Genomic DNA, 17,766 nt, shown 5'->3' with positions numbered 1-17,766 from the left:
AAATGCTTACCACTGTCCATAAGTTTGGTTTTCCATCTTAAGTCCAGCAGTTGTCCCGATCCCTTTACTGCTCATCTAGACAGTTATCCAGTCCTAAAAGATCATTTAGTCCATCATCTTGAAATTCTTGCTTCCAAGTTTTTCCCTTCTGCCTCCCATAAGACTGTGTTATCATTGACGTATTGTATCCAATCCTACCAAAAGAGACCTCAGAACCAGTTCAAGCAGCTTCTTTGACTTCTCTTCTTCCTGTCATTTCTCTCCACTTCAGCAACATGCTCTCACATTACTAACATATCCATGCCTGGGTTCTCAACATTGCTTCAACACTTCTAGACTCATTAGGGCTTATTTTCAATCTTAGAAGTCTCAGCTAGAACCATCTGAGACAGTGAAGTTCATCAAGACCATTCTAGAATCCCCAAAGCATGCAGTCTACTACCAGATGCATGGTGCCAAGCCTGCTGAGAGTGGCTTTGAAGTGTTGAGGCAAGGGTGTGTGTAAAGACCATTTTGGTGCTTCTTGGGTTCATGGCATCCACAACATTAGCAAGAGTGAGAATGCATCCCTTGCAGGCCTGATTCCTGTCCCAATGCGACCCCTTAACAGACTCTCCTCTTCTTCGTCTCATCATGCTGAAAAGTGTTCATTGACTCATCAGAGGTGATGCAATCTCATCAGTGTCCAGACTGGTATCCCCTTCTTTCCACTCCAGTCCAAAATAGATGGAAGCAATGTCACCGAGCTCATATGGAAGGACTCATGGTGAAAGGCTGATGGACCTCCCCAAGATAATGTGCTCCATATCAACACTCTTGGGATGTTGGTTGTGGAGAAAGCATTTTCAGTTTTTGAGACACTCCTTTGGGGTAAGGTAGTTCAGGTAGTTACTGATAGCACCATGGTAATGTATTACCTGAACAAGCAAGATGGAATGAAGTCCCAAACCCTACTTTGCCTCACACTCTGTATTTGGAACAGGTGCATCAGCAGAGGCACCTTCATCTCACTGATCCACTTTCCAGGAGAGGAGAACATCCTGAGCAGGACTTCGGATTCTTGCCATGAATGGATGCTCCATTCTGACACACTAAAAGCAATCTTCAGAAGGTGAGAACTCCAGAAATGGATCTCTTTGCCTCACCTAATGACACCCAGTGCTGGACATTTTGCTTCAGGTCTCATCAGGGGAACATTGTGTAATGATGGCTTCCTGTCTTATTGAGGAGGCCCTATTGTTTACACCTTTCCTCTGTTTCCCTGCATCACCAGGATAATAGCAAAAAATTTAGAGAGACTAGGCAAGGTGCATCCTGACCACACCTTGGTGGTCCAGGCAGCTGTGATTTGCTGCATCTGTCTTGAAGTAACCATCTCAGGCTACTGTACTAACCAGACCCAGACTTCCTCACCATGCAAAATGGACACCTTCATGTTGACTGCTTGGAAGGTGCTTCTCTAGCATCTCTTCCAGAGGGCTTCAGAATCATTACTGCCACAGTGCTTGTTTGTTTGTTTGTTTGTTTGTTTGTTTCAGTTATATTCCGCCTTTCTTCCCGGAGGGAGATAAAACCTTTAAAATTATTATAAAATTCTAACAATTAAAATATCTGTATATAAAATGAAACAGGGCACCCTTACACTCAGCAGTCCTATGCATAAAAGTGGGAAAATTCCTTTCCTTGGCCCGTTACAGACCGCCCAAAAGCCGCTTCCGGTTGCAGCGCAGAGGAGTCGCAGCAGCCAAACCGCTCGACTCCTCCACGCTGCAAAGAAGGAGCGCGAAAATTGTGCTCCTTCCAGCAACCCGGAAGAGACGCCGCAAGTGCCAAAGCGTGCACTCGCAGCGTCACTTCCGGGCCATGACGTGTGGATGCAGAACGTCCGCTAAGTCAAAATGGTGGCAGCCGTGTGGAACGGCCGCTGCCATTTGTTACGGACTCTGTCCATAATAGGGTAAGGGGCGTCTGAAAGAGATGCCCCTTTTTCAAAATGGGACATCCTAAGGACATCCCTTATGGCGGTGTGTAATGCACCCTTCTTATCTTCTTGATGGAGCTATCCAATTCAAGCTTGAATTCATCCCAACCTTAAATTACTTATTTTTGTCTCAGAAAGAGGTCTCACTATATGTTATCTATTAGATGTTACCTAGCTCTTTCTTCTGGGTTTGAAGATCTTCTGGGGAAACTGTACTGGGAGCTGTGGGTTGTGGGGGGGGGAATTAATGAAGGTCACCATGCTATTCCATTGGTGGGACCATTCTGAGTGGAATTTTGCTCTGGGAGGAATCCTATCTGTGTAAAGAGAAGCAAACAGGTAATTTGAATTAGCAGGGGCTTTTTCACATTGCACAGTTATAGTGCTATGATTCCACTTTAACTGCCATGGCAACATCTTGTAGAATCCTGGTGCTTTCAGTTTAGGGAGAGGTATTTAGAGGTCTCAGCCAGAGAGTTATGGGGCCACACCAGACTTCAAACCATAGGATGTAGCCAATTAAAGTGCAATTATAGTTTCACATATCCTCCAACATTTCAGTCCTGAAAACTGGGACATATGTAGCCCAAGCAACATCATGGTGTGATGAAAGTGGCAAAAGTTAGTAATGAAGAAGAACAGACAAGCTGGTAGAGGTGGCAGCAGTTTGCTTTCGCCTGAGTGTAGTGGGAAAGTCAGGATTCCATTACTTCCCTGCTTGCTGAATTGGGTGCAAACTACTTTTGCATTTTGAACTGAGTTTGAAGCAATTGAAGTAAGCTGAGGACAAAGGTGGAAAGTCTGAGGAGGAGTGAGAAACTGGAACATTTTTAAATCAGCTGAAAAAGTGGGATGACAGGATTCATCAGGACTGTCCTTACCAAATTGGAACAGTTGGAGGTTACAGTACCATAACTATGTAATGTGAGAACCCCCTGGTATGGTTCTATCTTGAGTTTAGGCCCCAAAGGCACACACACAAAAACTGGTATTCTGCTAGGTGGAGTGAACACTGTGATGTAAGGTATCTTTAAGACACAGCCCTTAGTGATATCAGCTGCAGTGTGTGTGTGTGTGTGTGTGTGTGTGTGCGCACACACACACACACACTCTCTCTCTCTCTCTCTCTCTTTCTCTCTCTCTCTCTTAAGTGGGTTGGAGAGGAATTGATTGTTCTCTCTTCCTCATTTCACTCTCCTGGAACTGGCTGTGCTCAATAGCTCATGGATGAATAAACTTATCACTTTACATGAAGATTGGACTCTGTTTGGATTCTTACAAGATTGGATTCCAACAGCAGACACCACAAACGTGCCATGCAAGGACCAGTCATCAGTCAGAACTGCTTTAAATGCCTGAATCTGACTGAGAATCAGATTTACTTTAAAAGAATTTTCTTTTTCAGGACTATAATTGTAAGTGCTTAGCTAGACAGTGCATCATAATGGTTTGGGGTGAAAAGAACCAAGTTGATCCTGTTTTGTGACTATCCTCTTTCCCTTTCACTTCACCATATGTGACTGAAACAGGGCAGCGTATTTTTATAATAGTTGAAGCAGAAACCTGGCAAGAATGTTTCTTCTCTCATAATATGTTATACATATTCATGTTGGCTGGGACAAAGTGTTTGTAAGGGTGTGCAAGGACAGGAAACCTCAATCCACCCATCTAAGGACTAAAAAAATAAATATCTACTTCCATTTAATTCTTGATTAATAAAGAGATGGGGAAAGGTAATAAAATATTAGGGATAAATTTCACACATGCTTGAAAAAAAATACAATTATGGTTGCAAAGATATTTTAGCATACTTGAATTGCTTAGCTTTAGCAGAAGTCTCTTTAGTATGCTTGAACTGAAGTGTCCAATGAAACTGAGGACTGTACTTTTAAAAAATCATTCTTCTATTGCATAATATGGATTAGTACTTCTGGTTATTATAGAATCATAGAATCATAGAGTTGGAAGAGACTGCAAGGGCCATCCAGTCCAACCCCCTGCCATGCAGACAATATAGAGTCTGTACAGTCACGATAATTGGAAATACTAGTGCATAATACAAAGGAAGCAAGCAGTCTTAAAAGAACAACTTTGGGCATGTTTCAGGGCCACAGCACAGAAAGAGGGAACTTTATGCAGAAGTGGAGATCCAGCCTGCTCCTCCAGCCTAGAATCCTGTTGCCATGAGGGAGTGAAAAATATTCAGACTAAGGGAGATGTATGGAAATGTATTTCTTTGTCTCTATATACAGTACCTGTATCTATTTTACTTTTGTCCACACATATTGTGAAATTTGCTGGTGCCACTTGAAAAGAATGGAAGAGCAGAATGTCTGCAGGAGCATCTCTTTCTGTATCAGACTCTCCATGAACTTTGAGGTTGTTTTCCAAGACTTTGAGTACATGATGCACCATTTCTACTCACCTCTGGAGTTTGAAACCTGTATCCCACTCTATCTTCTTGCTTTCATACTGGAAAAAACCTGGTATGAGAATAGCCAGTCATGCCTTTGGATGTCTTGCAGGGGACAAAATGTCTTACTGAAAGTTTACAGTCTATTTTCCCCTTCCAGGCCGTAAATAGCTTTCAGTAGAAGCAGAAGATGATCATTTGGTCACTTCTCTTGTTTTGTTTGTTTGTTTTTGTTTTAAGGCTACTCCAGGACTTTTAAATGGCTGATTGTGTGTATGTGTGAGGAGTACAATAGGGCATTTTCACACCACTTTTTTGATGTGGGAAGTCAAGGGATCCTGAGTTTTGTCCAAGGAGGTCGAGAGAGTAAGTCTATGAACCACACTTTATCTCTGTGTACTTTCTGTCTTCTCCAGGCTGAATTTCAGTTAATTCTAACCTTGTTAATTATTGACAATTAGCCAGTTGAGAAGATTCATATTGCCTAGGTAAGAAATAGAAGCTAGGAGCCATCAGCCACTTTTGTACTGATTTCATATAAAAGTTAAAAACAGTGGAGATAAGATGGAACCCTGTGTAATTATTTTATTAGAGCTACATTAGGAAATGTAAGCATCTCTTCTAGATACTGGATTCAGTTGCTGTAACTCATTTCAAATTGATGCCTAATATTAAAATAAGAGGATAGCCCTGTTTAAATATTTGAAGGGATGTCATATTGAGGAGGGAGCAAGCTTGTTTTCTGCTGCTCCAGAGACTAGGAGCTGGAGCAATGGATGCAAGCTGCAGGAAAAGAGATTCCACCTCAACATTAGGAGGAATTTCCTGACAGTAAGGGCTGTTTGACAGTGGAACAAACTCCCTCAGAGTGTAGTGGAGTCTCCTTCCTTGGAGGTCTTCAAGCAGAGGCTGGATGGCCATCTGTCGGGGATGCTTTGATCTGGATTTCCTGCATGACAGGGGGTTGGACTGGATGGCCCTTGCGGACTCTTCCAGCTCTATGATTCTATGAACATTATCAAAGATTTAGTTGAAGATCATAATAGGGAATTTGGGGCTAGAGAAATTAAATATTTTTGGTCATTGGTCATTTAATATTGCTATTGTGATGAATATGGAGATAAAACAATGTTTGCAAAAATAATCTATTGACAGACACATACAAAAATGAATCATGGGGAGCCAGCAATCACAGTAATAAAACACTATTTTAAAAAATGTCTTAATAGTATATCTGTTTAGTAGCTGGCAGACAGAGTCCATCTATGATACTTTGTCAAATTTCAACTTTGTTAATTATTCAAGGGAGAAATTGTAAGTTTTGTAATAATGTTAACTGCAGAAAACCTCATGAACTGCAAAATCAATAACAAAGCATTCATTTGAAAAATAATCCCTTGTTAATTTTGTTTTAAAACTCTTTGTTTACACCTCACTTACTTTCTATTTTAAAAAAGTATTAATATGCATACTTAATTTAGTACCTTTAAGAAAATTGCTTCTGTGAGGTATAATCTGAAGGGAAGTGAGTTTTTTTTTTTTTTTTAACACACTCAACAACCAATTGGCAGCTAAAAGAGCATGCATATATATATATATATATATATATATATATATATATATATATATCAGCATAAAAGCACTATTCTTGGGGTAATATGAGTTCATCATTGGCAGGACATTTTCTACCATATTAACAAAATCTCTCTTGTCTGCAGTTTGTTGGGAGAGAAAGGCTATGGTTACATTCCTAATGTGGAAATACAGGCAATATCCACATTTAGGTAAAGAAGAATCATCTGGATTTGTTAGACATTTTCCTAGACTTCATTCTGTAAGATGAAAACATAAGGGATGGAATAATGAAGCTGCCACCTGTACTTCGTATTCAAGCATTACAAGTGGTTTGGCAAAATTATTAGCACTCTTTCTGACATCTGTGAACTTAAACCGGAAGAAGCATTCACTTAATGACTGAAGATCTTCAGTGATGCAGTTTTGGCTTTTGAGTGAGAATTCAATTAAAATTAAAATCTAACTTATTGATTTAATGGGAAAGACATTTGGTCATGCATCAAATGTTGCAAACGCTTTTCAAAGATTTTTAAAAACAGTTTCCTTGGTAGCAAATGTCACTGGTGCTAGTGGAGTGGAGTCAGCAGAGGCGAAGCCAAGGGATTATCAGAGATGTAACTAGATGAAAGACCCTCCATCCAAACTGCCACTTCCCTGGCCTCAGAGGGAAAAAAGAGGAGGCAGGCACAGCTCCATCATGCCTAGGCCCCAAAACAGATGAAAGGTCCTCTCCTCCATTGGGACAGGAAAAGATGCGGTATCTGTTGGACTTAATCGCTTCCCCACTGCCATCTCCCTTTCCTTTTGTTTCATGTCTTAATTATCTTGTATGCCTGAGGATAGGGGACTAGGTTTTTTTGCTTGGTCTTTTACTTGTAGAGGAGTATGTACAGTGATGCTGTTATATAAATAAATCATAATAATTATGACCACCTACATGTATTTTTGCTTAGAAGATATAGGCCCAAAATACATGGGCCAAATAAGGTGGCTTCTGGATGCTTTTGGGGACATGGCATTTAGATGACACATGTCCCCAAAGTGGCCGGAAGCTGCACCAAGCCCACATCAACCCAGAAAAAGCTGGCCTAAAAAAGGAGTCAGTTTAGATCGACTCTTGGCTGGCATGGCTTGAGACTGTGGCGGTGGCCCTCTTGGAGCAGGTGATGTGGTCACTGCAGTCTCGGCGCGATTAGGGCTGGACCAGCCTCTGCCTGCTCCTTCCGGCCCGTCTGTTCCTGGCCCCTATTACATTTGGTCCTCCATATGTTGTTTGACTGCAGCCCCATGATGGACTGCAACAAAGTGAGGAAGACAGAAAGTTGCAGTCTACCAAAATTCTGGGGGGCGGGGGGGGGACATGAGTCCTACCATGCCCCTACTGGTTGCAAAGGATGCTGTAGTTAAATAGCCAGTGCCTCATTTGATGGGACACCCACTTCTACAAATTATTCTTAGTGTGATCTTTCCATACCTGTGTTCTATATCATCTTGTACACATGGATTCATTAATGTTTCTATTGAAATAGTCACCATATCAACTAGTTGATATCTCTCTACCTAGAGCCCAAAAGGTTTATGCTTGTGTTCACCTAAGAGTGCTTCCTTCAGGAAGGAATTCTCTGTCAAATGCCTTTGAGCATTTGGATTCATGAAAATTAACAGAAGAGTTCTGATCACTTAGATTTTATAATTTATATTTACTTCCTACAGGCTACAATTCATTCTAATTAGATTTTTCTGTTTGTTGTTAACTGTCTTCAAGTCAACCCTTCACATGAGAGTCCTCCAGGTTACCCTGTTCTCAACCTCTCTGCTCAGGTCTTGCAGTCTCATGCCTGTGTCTTCACTGATTCAGTCTATTCATCTGGTATGCTTCCTCTTTTCCTATCACCCTCTACTTTACTGAGCATTATTATCTTTTTTAGCGAGTCCTTTCTTCTCATGATATGGCCAAAGTGCAACAACCTCACTTTAATGATAGAATCATACAGTTGTACAGTACAACACAAGGGCCATCATGTCCAACTCACTGACATACCCTGGGATCTGGAACACCCTTCCTGAGGAACTCCGCTCCGCCACCTCCCTGGATCTCTTTAAAAGAGACTTAAGACCTTCCTGTTTCGGCAAGCCTTCCCCGATGCTCCTTGATGATATATGACTCCCCCCTATATGTACAGCATTATCGAGCACATTTAGCTGGCCTGGATTTGATATATGGTTTTAATCTGTATTTTGAAATGTTTTTATTGAAGTTTTATTTATGTATTGCAGTTTTTATCCTGTATTTTGTATTTGATATTGCAATTTTTACCTGTATACCGCTATGATCAACACAGAATAAACTTCTTCTTATTATTATTATTATTATACAGGAATACATCTTTTTTTCTAGGGAGAGTTCAGACCTGATTTGCTCTAGGACCCATTCATTGATCTTTTTGGCAGTCCACAGTATTTGTAAAACTCTTCTGCAGCAGCACATCTCAAATGAACTGATTTCCTATCAGTCTTTTTCATTGTCCAGCCAATACATCACATCCATACATAGAGATGGGGAGTACTATGCCAAGGACCATCCTAAATTTAGCACAGTGAGTCCTTGGTATCTGGTTCCAGGATCCCCTGTGTATACTAAAACCCATGGATGCTCAAGTTCCATTATATACAATAGCATAGAAAAATCTTGTCCACAGCAAAATTAAAGTTTGTTTTTTGGAATTTAAAAAAATATATTTTCAAGCCATAGATAGCTGATCAGTGCAAATGAGAAACCATTCAGAGTCAGGGGCTTTCCCAGCAGATAATGATCACCAGCAGACATTAATCCTCTTTTGCATTAGCCTCCCAGCCTGAGGCCAGCCATCAGCACAGAACAATACACATGCAAATCACTCCTGCATTCCCAGGCTCACACAGTATATATACACCCAGCTTTTTCCAGGCAAGCAGTCTCTGAAGATGCCAGCCACCGATGCTGGCGAAACGTCTGGAAGAACATTTTCTACAACATAGCCTGAAAAACCCACAAAAACCCCATGGATGCCAGCCATTAAAGCCTTTGAATTGTCTAGTTCCTTCATAGCTGCTCTTCCAAGTCCAAGTCTTTTTTCTTGACTGCAGTCTCTGTTTGATTCATGATTGAGTCCATATATGGAATATTTCAATGTCTTCATCATCTAATTTAAAATTACGTAGGTCATTTGTGATCATTATTTTTGTTTTCTTAATGTTCAGTTGTAAACCTGTCTTTCCACAGTTTGCCTTGACTTTCTTCAGTAATCTTGCCAAATCTTTGCTATTTTCTGCTAATGTTATGGTGTCATTTGTGTGTCTTAGACTGTTGATGTTCTTTCCTCTAATTTTCATGCCTCCTTCTTCAAATAAATTTTCAGCACACAAGTTCAACAGATAGGATGATAAAATGTAGACTTGCTTGACCTCTTTGCTAATTGAAATCATTCAGTTTCTCCATATTCTGTTCTCATACTAGCCTCATTTTTTGAGTATAGTACAGGACAATCAAATGTTGTGGCATACCCATTTCTTTAAGGGCAATCCATAGTTTTCCATGATCTATACAATGAAATGCTTTGCTAAAATCTATAAAGCATGGGCTGATTTTCTTTTGAAATTCCATTATGTTCCATTATAAACCAGGAAGACAAGTTGAGAGATGAAGAAATAATCCAAGGTAAAATTCCACTTGTATTACAGCATCAAAACAATTGCAGAGATTTCTGCCATATATCATAGGAACATGATAAGTCTGAGCCTTAAAATATTCTTCTCCTTTTTTGTTTTTATCCAGGCATTTTAACAAGTTGGAGAGTCCATTCTGGAAATAAGAGTTTATTTTTAATTTCCATTTAGAATATGTGGCTTTGACTAATACATGAGGCTCCTGGCTGCTGTAAAAAACCACACACAAGACAGCGCTGCTTGAATATAGGAATGCCTGACTGAGGTGTAGAGTTTCTGGTTGCACAACATGACCGAGATAGAATGTGACTTCTGTTTTGCAACACACAGTAGTTTGTTTTAAAAGTTAATAGGAAGCTTCTGAAAAGATTTTCCATGTTTACTCCAGGAAAGATGGGTTAATTAAACGGAAATGAACATCAGAAAAGAAAATAAACAACTGAAGTATTTCCTCAAACTGTTGATGAATTAATTAAAAAAAAAAAACCTGGCTTTTGATTATGGTATGAAGAGTATCTGTCCTTATGTACTGGAAAGATCTACTTGTCCTTCCTGTTGTTGTTTTTGTTGGCATTAGTCATATGAGCATCTTATCAATGAAAAAAATATTTTAGAGAAATGCTGCTGGATTCTTGATCAAACATTTAAAACCATTTCTTAGGTATAATTTGAATTACACTGTGCAGATTCTTTTATCTTTTAATTTAAGATGTAGCATACACATACAGATGGCTATTTTGTGTAGTTATTGGCCAGTAACTATTGTCTTGTGTTTACTGTCACAGTTGTTTATTCTTAACTGAAATCGAATGACCTCATACCCAGTCCCACAATCCTACAGTCCCAGAACCCTATAGTTAATTAAATTAAACAGGGCCTGGGCTATCATCACATGCATCAGATGATCCCATTTCCTTCTTACTGATTTCACTTTGTGTGGAGATTTTAGCTATTCACCTAAGATTACTGTACATACTCAGCTATATGTCAACCTCATGTATAAGATGAGGGCAGGTTTTGGAGCCCAAATTATGGACTTGGATATGACCTGTAGATAAGTGTAGGGTAAAATATGTGGGCATGTAATAAAGGATGAAAAGGATGAAGCAAAGTTAAAAGATGCCAAAGAACATGCAAACTGCTGGCAGGCATTACTGTTTGTCCTCACCCTACAGGCTGGATGGATGAAGAGGGAACTATAGTAAATGGTGGATGTGCGATGGCCACTGGGGAGGTGACCAGGCATGTTGGGCTAAGAAAATGCATACATGTCAAAAAAGGATGAACAGGTAAAGCAATAAATAAATAAATAAATAAATAAATAAATAATGGCAACTTCATTAGTAGTGATTATAGCTTTTAACTTTAATGTGATAACTTTGCCTGATTTTAACCCAGAAAAGCTGACAAACATAGACAAATGATTTATTCAGATCCTCCAAAGCCCCAATACTCTCTGCATTCCTTTGAGGGGAAGCACCAAAGAGCTGCCGCCACCACCATTTTCCCATCCAGGGATTCAAAAAGATCAGAAGTGGTTCTATGGCAAAGAGTAGGGAAAGTCAGTGCTTCTGTTAAGCTCTCCTATTAGGTTCTCCTGGGATGGAATAAGCGCTTGTCTTTCTCCCAGAGAAGAGGATGGTTCCTTTTTTGATAAGAGTTAAAGTACAGTTGGCCCACCCCATAGGTGGGCTTCCCATACACAGACTTGCGGTCATGCAGATGGAAAGCCCTATTTAGATGAGTGGCATGTGTGCCTGTAGCATGTGTGCTGCGCCACTCACAGAAACACGGCCCATTCATCTAAATGGGGCTTGAACATGCGTGGAATTTGTCTTACGCTGGGGGCAGGTCCAGAACGGATCCCCTGTGTAAAGCAAGGGTCCATTGTATAGTACTTACACTGTCCCATTGATATATATATCTGGGCTTTTGGGGTCAAATTTCTTTTTTTACTAAAATGACTAGGCTTATACATATATATATAGAGTACTTATTTTTGTGTGGTGCAGTCCATGTGGGTCTGGAATGGATCCTCCATGTGTAGGAAGGGCTCACTGTATTTAAATATCACTACATTAAACAATCCTACACATTCAGAATAATCTCAGTTCCTATTGTTATTGTCATATAGTACATGACATAAATCTCAGTATCTGCATAGCTATTGCTATGCACACACACAAGCTTATATAAAATCCTGGAAAGTTTCAGTGAAGCATCCTAAGTAGAAAGAGAACATTTTAAGATAGGATTTTCCTCAAGAACTACAACAGAAAAGAACAAACATGGCAATACAAATAGGCTTATATGAGGTTTTGCCATGTTTCTTGGAACCTTTTGCATTTTGTGGTCTGGAAGAAAGTTTAGAAAGTGTCGAAAAGTTTATAGTAGCTAACCTAGAGTTTGTTGAACCAGAAATGTGAATTGCTTACATTCAACATAATTTTCCAAAATACCACATCAGGCAGTATCATGTGCCATTTACTCAGTGTTGTGATGAAGTCAAACAAATGTTTTGCAGCAATGTATCTATATATGGGAAATCTGGTTTTTCTCTTAATAAGAAAACACTATGATGTGAGGTATGCACATGTAGTAAATTTTATTTTTTTACTTAAAGTTCAAAAATGAGATATGTGTGGCTCCATATCCATGTGAGACTGTTATTTCCAGTGCTAAATAAATAATAAAACAATATGTATTGTGATCCTCATGACTTCAAAGCAATATGTATAAATATGAACAAAGGCATTTGACCATCCAGTAATGGAAGGAACCCTGCATTCTCTCTGCAATTCCAGTGAACTTCAAATTTGCCACCTTTCAAAAGCAGATTTGAGAGTATGTTGGGAAGTTCAGTGGTCCTTGTATTACAAACTAAGGGGCAAAACAGGCCGCCCCAAAGGAGTGACTCCATGCCAGATCAGGACTGTGGCAACTGCATGCCGCTGCCCCAATCTGGCACTTTGCTGGCTCCAAAAGAAATGGCAAAATGCCACTCCTTTTAGAGCCGGCAAAAATGCACCCTTGCTGCCATGGCGGCACTTTCTGGCACTCCTTTTGGCATGTGTCATCTGCTGTGCCAAAGGAGCACTGTGACGCCACCCACCATGCAGTCATATGGGTGGCGTGATGCCAGCGTGGGGTGGTGTTGGGGTGTGCTGGTGCTTCAAGCCAGTCTGTTTAGCCGCTAAATTTCCAAACTATATAGGTAAAACTAAGAATGTGTTTATAAACAGTATTATTTTCTTCATACCAATATCAGAAAAAAGTAATGAGAGGGCAGCACACTCTGTTAAGCTTTCTAATCAAATGGGAATGCCACATCATTACAAAACATCTACTGTAGTGGTTCTCAATTAGGGAGACTCTAAATGTTGTTGGTCTTCAAGTCCCAAAAGTATCATGTCAAAGGTCTGGCACAGTGGTGGGGAGTTTGAAGCCCTGAAACATCTGGTACCTGAATGAGAGCCATACATTTGCTCAATGAGCACTGTTCCTATTACACTTACATCTCACTTTCTTGAGAGTCATCTCTCAAGTTTATGAAAACTGCCATTGCACAAAATAGGACAGGCTTGGGGAAAATTTGGCTTTCTAGATGTTACTAGACTGCAGCTGGACATACTGTATTATGAATGTTGCCTAAGACTGATGGCACTTGTAGTCTAGCAACATCTGGAAGGTTGTACTTTGCTCAAACCTGAAATAGGACCACAAGAGAATAGTGTAGATTAGCGTAACAACCAGCTTATGTAATGCTGTGGTAAAAAGTAGGTAGAATCCATGTCAAACCCAATTTAACATTGAACCAATGTTGATGTTATCTGATATTTAGCTTAGCACATTGGCAGAAATTAATAAAGATTTTGTACCACTACTCCAATCCAGTGTTTTGGAAGTTGTTGTCAAAATAAAGAATGGCACAAGAAATGGGTTGGCCAAAGTATGACAATCATTATCAGATGTTTGAGACAAAGAGAGGACATTTTGCCTGCATTCCTTCTTTGCTGCCATTGAGGTAATTTAGCCTTTTCTAAACTTCGGCCCCTACAGATGTTTGGGGTTAGAATCCTTAGCAGTCCCATTCAGCATGGTTAGTAGTCAGGAATGCTGAACGCCACAGTATGGAAGGCTCTAGATTAAGAAAGGCTGATCTAGAGAGACTCTTATATGATCTAGCATGATATTTCTTATGAGGTGAGCAAAATAGCTTTTTATTAAGAGCAGTGTATCCAGAGTGGGCCAACACCACATGTTCTGGCATCTCAATATATTTTAAAATGTTTTCTATGATAGTAATTTATGTTTCTGATTTAAAGCCAAAGTGGTGAAATTCTATGATATCTCTCCTCGAATCACTAACACCTCTCCAAGAAGTTTAAGAATGTGTAAAGTTTCAACTAAACTAAATTTCCCTAGTGTTTTGCTGCTCCCATTTTCTGTTTCACATACCCAAATGTTGAACTGTTTTGTCTAATTTAAATAAGTACTTTATAAATACAATGGCTGCATCCAAAATACTGCTTAGGCTCATGCAAGAGGCTCTAAATATCCATGGAACATTTGGTCCTTGCTATGTTGTCTATGTTATTCTGATAACATTGGTCCAAATAGGTTGAATGTCATGAAAAGTCAACAGATTATGACTTATTTTATTTCACTATTATTGTATTGTACTGTTTATTTTTTACTGTCAGAGATGTGGAGAGGTATATGGGACTTTCTGCCTCTTGTGGCAATGTAATTGATTAGCTTTGAGTACTATGGAGCTTGACTTGGGAAGGTTCTAGGGAACACTACTTACTACTCCAGGCAGCAAAATGCCTATAGGTTAGCACTGGGACCCTTGATGAAGTTTGGAAGGGTTTTAGCAGGTGCCAACTTTGGCATATCAACCACTGGATGCTCACCCATGTCATACTACAGATAGTTTCTAAAACTCCCACACTGTTTCAAAAGCACACTGACATATAGTGTGATGTAGGTGCAAAATAAAATGTTGGGCTGCCAAAGTAGCTCAATGGCTTCTTGGAAATTGTGTTGAGACATGATCCTACTGACCTTAAAAATATATGCTGCTGAAAAAGACAAACAGATGACTTTCCCAGTGCAAATTTCAGGAGCTTTCCTAGTGCAAATTTCTGAAGATCCATCACTAGGAGAGCTCCTAGATAACTCAAAGCTATCATGGGAGGAGCAGCAATAAAATTAAGAGTGGATTTGTTGTCCTGCAACAGTGGGTCCACTGGCTGCCCTTCCTGGCAGAAGAAGCAGAGTTGTCTGTGCTGCAACAGTCAGGGGAAGGCACCAGTAAAAGGGATCCCAGTTAGATGATAAAGAGCCTTATTGCAAGACAAAAGTAAGCTGGCACACAGCAAAAGAGCAGCGATTTTCTCCTTTCTTTTCCACATGCTGTTGAAGCACATCTGTTCTCTTCCCAAGAGAGATGGTTGTAAAAGCATGTCTTTTGTCATGCTGGAAAAAAAAAATCTGTTTGGCAAAAGGCACACTTTTATGACTGTCTCCTTTTGGAAGAAGAACAGAAGTGCTACAATGTCATGTGGAGAGGTAAGTAGAAACCCACTTCCTTCTTGCTGCATGTCAACTTAATTTTGTCATGCTATAAGGGTCAAAGTTGCAAGCTTCCTTCTGACAATGAATTTCCTGATTTCCTCTGAGAAAAGTCCCTCAGCAATCAGACTTGCAAACTAAGCCCAGTGACCAATCATAAAACAAAATGCATTAATGTAACCTTCACAAGCATGGAAAGTAATGTCCCACAGGAGACAGACATCTTTCATGACTTGATCAAGCAGTGGAAAAACATGTTACACATTTTTGTCTTGGTTGACCCTCAAGCTATATGATTTTTGAATTTAACTTAAATTTGGCAAGGTAGATTTATAATTTATCTTAACTATCAGAATCATTTTATGTGAAGGGGATGGAAAAATTTCTTATTAACTAGCCAAGAAATTTTTTTTTAAAGAAAATTTATACAGTTCTCAAAATGTAGGTTAAAGATCCTCTCAAAAGGACTGAAAATGTTTGGCAGGGAGGAGGCACTACGGTCCCATTGTACTTGTAGATAAAAATCTGGCAAGCTCAAGGAAACATGTCATTCGAAACATTAAAGTCTTAACAGATTTTCTTAGAAGAAGGACAATTTTGGAAAGACCTAGCATGCGGTTTACTAATTTCTTTGCTTTTTAAAAAGTTTGGTTAGAATGTATCCACATATAACAGCAATAGTAATCAGAGATGGAGAGACAAATAACTACGTCTTATTTATCCCAATGTGCACAAATGAGAGAACATAGGAGTCAACTGCAAGAACTATTTAGGAGGCACAATAATTCTGTCCAAATTATTACAGGACAATTGTTGGTTGGAAACCCTGGAAAAATGTGGAGTTTTTCTATATCATGAGCTGAACGTTTAACATTTTAGTCCTCTGTATTGAAAACATGGCAGTGTAACGCACACAGGCACAAACATACAAAATACAGGTTAACTTCAAAATATTTTAAATATATATATAAAGAATCTCACACAGAAGGTGAATTTTCTCTGCATCTCTCATTATATAACTGATTATATAACTCCTTAGAAGGTACCCTGAAGAATGCCGATTAGTTTCCGGACTCTGTTTTTGTTCCAGAGTTTAGAAGCCAAACTCTCTATGGCATCTTTTGAGGATTGTAGGGCTTGGTGCCTATACCAAGCTGATAGGATGGCCTGCTGCATTGCTACATAATATCCTAGTCTTCAGAGTACTCTTAAGGTCTGCCAAGAAAAGCAGTGCTGGTAACCAAAATATTAGGCGAGTCAACATAAACAAATCTCCAGCCAGTTGAATGTGCTACTACTTTTCTACTAAGAATACATTTAATGTTTTGCATTTTTTAATGCATTTGCATTTTTCCTCAAGCCATTCTACTGAATATTTTGCAGACCACCAGTGAGAATGAGTCAAGAAAACTAATTATAATTTCTCAGTTACTTTCAAATCAAGGTTGTAGGCATAGCTTACAGTCCAAAAGGAATTTAGCAAAAGATGCTGAGGGAGAAGGAGGCGGAAGTTTAGTCATTGATATGAGTTTAAAAGACATTATTTCTTGAGAAATTCCTATGGCCCTTTCACACTACACAATTGTAGCACTGTGCTTTCAGTTTAATTGTCATGGCTTCATCCTATGGAATTCTGGGGTGTGCAGTTTTTCACTTTACAGTTTTATCTGTCATGCTTCTATCCTACAGAACTGTAGGCGTTACAGTTTGGTGAATCATTGAGATTTCTCTTCTAGATTATTCTAACACAGTATCACCAAGCTACAAATCCCACTAGCTGTAAAATTCATTCTCTCATGGTTTAAATTCAATAGATATTCTTGACTAGAAAAGATTCATTGAACCAGTGCTGAATGTAAAGTCAACACTTACGTAAATCCCATTGATTCATTTAGTTTACTCTTGTTGTGACTTGCAAGCAGATTTACAACACAGGTTGTATGCTATTAAATAGATTTTAGATCCTATATACACCCACAATAGTTAACAAACAGGGCTGGCCCACGACTTTTAAACTGAGACAAGGGACAAAATGGCATACACATACTAGTCCCATTCCACCAGAGGTGATTTCTGCTTGAACATTGGTCACAGGATGACATTCTCCTCTGAAAGGAAAGGCAGCTGGCACATAGCTCTTTCTTCATTATCTGAATGTGCATTATCTGTTCATTGTTTCCCTCACTACAGTTATAGCAGCTTGAAACCACTTAAACTGTCATGGCCCCATCTTATGGAATTGTTGAATCTGAGGTACTGAGAATTTTCTGCAAGAGAATTCTAGTCTGTCACCAAACTACAGATCTCAGGATTCCATACGTTTCACCCATAGTAGTTAAAGTGGCATCAAGGTGTTAGGACCAAGTAGTGTGAAAGAAACTGTAAGTGGAATGGCCATTTTTCTTGACTCTCCTTTGCTAGAGTCCCCTTCTCCTCAAGCATTCAGAGTCACCTCCAGCAAGATACATGTCTTGGGAGGTTGTGGTATTTGTTCTTGTAGTTCTCAGCATTTTAA

The sequence above is a fragment of the Sceloporus undulatus genome, chromosome 1 (genome assembly GCF_019175285.1).
Source record: "Sceloporus undulatus isolate JIND9_A2432 ecotype Alabama chromosome 1, SceUnd_v1.1, whole genome shotgun sequence".
In the NCBI taxonomy this organism is placed as follows: domain Eukaryota; kingdom Metazoa; phylum Chordata; class Lepidosauria; order Squamata; family Phrynosomatidae; genus Sceloporus; species Sceloporus undulatus.
The sequence above is the reverse complement of the archived record's forward strand: the minus strand, read 5'-3'. Positions refer to the sequence as shown.